The 6000-nt window shown below is 62.3% G+C and overlaps 1 protein-coding gene across 1 annotated transcript in view; it reads right to left on the bottom strand.

Moving 5' to 3' along the window:
• NCOR2 (nuclear receptor corepressor 2) overlaps positions 1 to 6000 on the bottom strand; it is a 120889-nt gene that overhangs the window by 46463 nt on the left and 68426 nt on the right. The window lies entirely within an intron of this gene.

The following is a 6000-nucleotide window of genomic DNA, read 5'->3' as shown; positions in this document are numbered from 1 at the left end:
CCTCTGCGCCCAGCGCGCGGCGGCACGAATGTGACCTCCAGACGCGGGCGGGCGGGCGGGCGGCGGCGGGGAGAGTGGCGGCCGACCAGGTTCAGAGGGGGGGGCCAAGCCGGCACTGGCTCCCCCGCCCGCCCTCCCCATCCGCAGCGGCGGCGGCGGCGTCAGCAGCGGTAAGAACAGATGAGCGAGCCAGAGAAACAGAGCTCTCCACCCCGCAGCCAGGCGCAAACAGCGCCTCCCGCCTCCTTCAAGCCGGTTCCACCTGCGGTCTGCCCCGCCCCCGAGCGCCTGGGGGACTGGGGGAGGCGGAAGAAGGTGAGGCTCCAAAGGGCCTCCGCCACTGGAAGAGACGCCGCCAGTTAGGGTGCAGGGGTCCCCAAAGGGCCCCTCTCCTCTGGCGTGACTAGGCGGCCTGCACTCCTGCACATCTCCTGCGGTGGATCAGGGAGCTCCAGGGAGGTTGAAAGTTAACTCATTGAACTTTGGAGTTAGACCCAGGTCAAAACCGCTTTCCACCACTTGAGGGTCACTGACCTGCTTGTCCCTTCACCCCTCTGTCAATCCACTCTACCCATAGAGCCACAGGTGTCCCCAGGGGCAGGGAGCGACCAGCCCCCTTGACCTTGCTCTGAGCCTTATTCATTCTCCCACAGGATCTGAGTGAACTTGAGGGATGCAGGTCTCACATCACACGGTGCCCCTACCCTGCTTCCTCCAGCCAGAACCCAAACTCACAAAAAACAAACCAGACCGTCAGTTGCCCCCATGGCTTAGATAATCAGAAGCTTCCAGAATAAAAGCCAAAGGCCATGGGGTCCCCTGGCTTCTATCTGCCCCCCCCAAGTGTGCCTGGCATGCCTCTGTCCAGACTTCCCACCGTTCCTGCACCTGCCCAAATCTCCTCTCAAGCCCGCCTCCTGACACCGCCTCCGAGGAGCCTCCCTGCACCTGCCTCCTCCAAAGCCATCCTCTGCTGGCTTTGGGGTTCTGTGGCCACTGTCTGCCTGCAGTTGCCCATTGCTGGGTCAGTGCCTCTGGAGAGCATGGCACGTATCACCCACGCACTGCCGCCCACCCGCTGTGGCTCACAGTGACCCCATAGGATAACACCACAACTGTCCCCTGGGTTCCTGGGGCTGCGATCTTCAGGGGAGCAGACTCCTCTCTGCCTCTCTGTTCCAAGGTGCGTTCTAAGAACTCACCTTCCAGTTAGCATTCGATCGCCTCAATCAACACGCCACCAGCACTGCTCTGGCATTCCCTAAAACCCAAACCTTGGCCCCTGCTGTCCAGTCCACCTCCTGGCAGCAGCTCTGCAGGGCACGGATCTGGCCCCCGAAGGTCCCCAAGACTGCAGTATTTACGGGGCAGGCAGCTCCCCGTTTCTCCCAGGAAGTGGTTGGTGGCTTCCACTTGCCAACCTTTCGGCTGGCAGCCAAGTGCTTTGACCACTGGACCACTAGGGCTCCTGAAAGACACTCAGTAAGGGACAAGGCTTCAGAACCGCGGGGGCCGGGGCCTGGAGGCTATGCCATCCCTGCCTGTCCTCCATCCTCCTGGGGGGGCGGGGGGGGGGGAAGGGCCCAGGCAAGGGCTGGGTACTGCCTCTGACCGGGAGCAAGCCCCTGAGTGGCTCTGACCGCACCTGGGGACAGCGAGCTCCCCGTGGTGTGGGCTCCCCAACCCTACTTCTAATTTCGAAGGAAGGAGTTTCATTCTTAAGAGTCAGGAGGCTTCAACTAGGAAGTGAGATTGGCCAAGACAGGAAGTCAGGCCTGAGCCTGAGTCACAGACAGTCTGCAGAAGGAGGCCAAGGGGCACAGGAGGGGGTGGTGAGACAGACGGCCACTCCGCCCCCCCCGCCCCCCGCGGTGGTGAAAACACATCACCAGGGCCCGGGCCCAGGAGGGGCCGCTCACCTGGGGGCGCTGACTCAGCCCCTCAGTCCCACGTCACAGGCTCCCAGAAAAGCTGCACCCCAGCGTGTCCTCTTCTCTCCACTGAACCAGCTCCCCACAGCCGGCTTGGGGATCCCCCACTATCAGCGTGCACCCCACTTCTCAGAGGAATAGCATCTGTCGCGCTGCCCTCTCCCCGCAGGAAATGCACAGCCCCCAGATTCCAGTGCCCACAATCCTCCCTGAAGGTCCCAGCTCCTCGGGGCCCAGGGTTCCAGTCCACAGACTGTCCTCCAGAAGGGACAAGTCTGAAGTCACCCCCGGAGGCTGTGTTCCCAGACTCCGCTTTGCAAAGCAGCATTATCTGTCCGAAAACACGAGCAGGAGGAGGGGAAGCCCAGCACGCTCCAGTGTGAATCATCCCACTTCCTTATTCCGGAAACCTGAGCGCGGGACGGGCTGGTCAGCGCCGGGCACCTCCTGCATGTTGCCCGAGGCCCCCCAGGTGCCCACCGCCCCAGAACGCCGGGGAGAGGGGCACAGGGACAGGATAACACGCACCAGGAAGTCTTCCCTCCGGCTGCTCCCCTCAGAGGAAGCACAGAGCCTCTAACCTCTTGAGGAGGCAACACAGACGTGGTGCTTTACAGATGCTCACAATTAGGGCCGTAAATCACACGCGGCGGCAGCCCGGCTCCCACCTCTTCAGGCCTGCGCGCCACTGGACACTTGAGAGGATGGGGGGAGGGCTGAGCGGCCCCCGCCTTCCCACTCTGCGAAAATGCTCTGTGGCTGTCACCATTCCAGGGACAGACTGCCCCATGCTTCTTGCAGGGGGCAGCCCAATGCCTTAACCACAGAGCCACCGGGGGGCCTCCTCACCCCATTGGCTCCCCCCCGACTTGACAATCTCACCATGTCACTCCCATAAATAGAGGGGAGACAGTGCCGGCTCCCGTGCGCCCAGCCAGGATGTCGGCATGGCAACAGGCACCTCAACACCAGGAATCAAACCACATGTGCACTAGCCCGGCCAGCGGCTCTGTGGGGCCCCACTCAGGTGGGCTGACCACCTTCACAGATGGCAGTGAGGCCAGGATGGGCCCTGGCTGTACCTGAGTTCACATGGAACCTCGACCCGCACCCCCTGGACATTCTGGGACATGAGAGGAGCCTCCCCGGGGAGTTGTGGGGCCCAGGGCTGGCCAGCCCACCCCTGCCATGGAGGACCTCCACTCACAGTGACCCCACAGGGGTCAGAACTGCCCCATGGGATTCTCACAGCTACATCTCTGCAGAGGAGTGGACCTCATCCTTATCTCTCAGAACAGCTGGTGGCTTCAAACCACCAACCTTTCCGTCAGCAGCCCAGCACTGAGTCCTTTTCAACTGCTGAGAGCTGGCCAGGACCCCACCGAAGGCCTCTGGGACATGGTCCCTCCACCCCAAGAGCTGACCACTGACTGATCATCCAGCCTGCCGGGGGCCTGAGAGGTATCCCCCTCACTGGCCCTGTGGCCTCTGTGGTGTGAGAGCTAAGGCGGGGTGGGGGGGTCCCACCTTTCCCACCTTGCATCCACCACCCACGCCTGCCCTGGGCAATTCCTCATCTGCAAACTTCAACAACAGGGTGCTATACACAACGTGCCACAGGTGCACACGCAGGGCTGCCTCCTCCCTGCGTCTGTCCAGCCCGCGCAGGAGGCCTGGGGGCTGCAGGGAAAGGGGTGGCCCTGCCCCACGCCCTCCTAGCTGGCCAGGGAACCGGGGAACTGGACAACTGGGTGGGGGCAGGGTGGAGCCCTGTGGAGCCTGGCGTCCAGCACAGCTGGGTCAGGACAGCGAGCAGCCAGGCTGACCTTTCCCAGGAGAGAGAGAGTCACATATCCCAGCCCAGCACCTGGCACTGGGCCCCAAGGCGGGCAGCCAGCTCCCCAGTGATTCCTGGGAGGCTGCTGCTTCCTGCTCCCCAACCCTGTACCCCGAGAAGGCAGGAGGCCACCTGTGCCTCCAGGACCCTCCCCTCAGCATCCCACATCTGTGTTAATGGCAGATTCTAGCCCTCTCTGGTGGCTCCTCTGCAGGTTCCAGTCAAAAGACTCCTGCTTTGGGGCCCTGCACAGCACGCTCTGTTGTCAGAGGGGGACCTCGCTCAGTCCTCAGGCAGCCCCTCCTGAGCTCTCCCACTCCAGAGCCTGGGTTCAAGCGCCTGCTCTGTCACGTGGCAGCTGGACGACCTTGGGCAGCTCGCTCAACCTCTCTGTGCTGGCGTCCACAGCACCTGCTCAAAGTTGGGGCGAGGAAGTGACCTCACATGGATATTAGCAGAGCTTGGCCCCAGGCCCGTGGTCCATCGGCTGCTTCCTGCGGCTGGTGATGGATTCACGCTTCGGGTGCCAGCCCGAGGGTCTCTCCTGGGGAAGCCCTGCTCGGGAAGGAGGGGCTGCCCTCTGGCCTTGTCACATCCGCAGGGGAGGCGGTTGCCCGCAGGAGGAGCAACAGGTGCTGGCACAGGGCCACACGAAGCTCTGAAGGTTAGGAGGAATTTGAACCCAGGGTAACCCCATGTGAACGGGTGAGCACCTGCTATAGGCCAAGAACTTTGCCCGTGTGGTTCCTTCCAACTGTTGGACACCCCTGAGCAGACGGGACCCGCATTCCAGAGAACAGGGCACTGGGGTCAAGGGGCACTGAGGTCAAGTAGGAGGGGCCCACTTGGCAGCTACTTGTAGCTGCAGTGACGGAGAGCTCAGTCCTCCGTGTTACTGCACAATTGCTCTGCAGTTACATGTCCCCGGTGACGGTGGTCTCAGTACTCCTTGTCACCGCCTTATCTGTCTGTAGTTACATGCCCCCGGTGACGGGGGTCTCAGTACTCCTATCACCGCCTCATCTATCTGTAGTTACATACACCTGGTGACGGGGGGTCTCAGTTCTCCTTGTTATCATCTCATTTCTGTCTGTAGTTACATACAACCAGTGACAGGGATCTCAGTACTCATCACTGTCTGATCTCGCTCTGCCTGTAGTTTACACAGTGACAGGGTGCTCCGGCCTCCTCTCCATCACCCCTGATCCTCCTCAGTCTGTAGCTACTACCTACACCTGGAGACGGAACTCAGTCCTCCCCAACTTGGTCGTTTCTACCTGAAGCCCCCTCTGGCTCCTGCCCCCTCCCCTCCTAAGCGGTGATGCTCTGACTTCCCTGCATACAGGAACCTGCGGTCACACTTGTCCTTCAAGGCTCCTGGCCGTCTGCCCAGATGCCCCCGAGGCTGTGGGCACACCTGGAGTGCCCACCAGACGACGGCTGCCCGAGGAGGGTGAGTTGGCGCGTCCTGGGGCGCCCCTCCCTGCACAGGGTGAAGCAGACACCAATTCAAATGCGGGGGAAGGATGGGCAGGTGCCATCTGCCTCGAACACAGCTGGCTCTGGGGTCTCACATCTCTGACTTTCCGAGATCTGGAACCTTTGGCTTCCACCCCCACCTGCTGGTCAGGCAGAGCTGCTGGGGGCCGCCAGCACCTGCCTCCGATCTGCCCCCGCTGCCGCCTGGCACACAGAGCCACGCGCCGCCTCCCGCCGTAACTGTCCAGATTGCTGTCATCCCTGGCAGACGGCTCGCCGGGGCGCTGCGTATCCCCCCAAATGTCACCGAGCACGCCGGTGTGCACGGCCCCGCCCCCCCAGCCGGAAGCACGGGGGCTGCTCCTGCCAGGCAGGTCGGCGGAAGCAGCACAGAGAGACCAGGTAATCTCACTGCCACCGGGAGGACCTGACCCCGAGGGGGTACTCCCAATTCAGCTGGTTGACAGGACCCACCTTGAGGGGTACACTTTCCATCCTGTTGACTAGAAGAACCCACCTTGAGAGGGGACACTCTCCATCCTGCTGGCTGGGACGACCCACCTTGAGGGGGGCATTCTCCATCCTGCCAGCTAGAAGGATCCACCTTGAGGGGGGACAATCTCCCATCTCAGATGGCTAGGAGGACCCGCCTTCAGGGGGGACACACTGCATCTCAGCTGGTCGACAAGACCCACCTTGAGGGGCGACACACTCCATCTCAGCTGGCTAGGAGGACCCACCCTTAGGGGACAC

The sequence above is a fragment of the Elephantulus edwardii genome, unplaced genomic scaffold (genome assembly GCF_000299155.1).
Source record: "Elephantulus edwardii isolate Elephantulus edwardi_28Jun2011 unplaced genomic scaffold, EleEdw1.0 scaffold00148, whole genome shotgun sequence".
Taxonomy (NCBI): Eukaryota; Metazoa; Chordata; class Mammalia; order Macroscelidea; family Macroscelididae; genus Elephantulus; species Elephantulus edwardii.
This window is presented reverse-complemented; position numbering and strand designations above follow the sequence as displayed.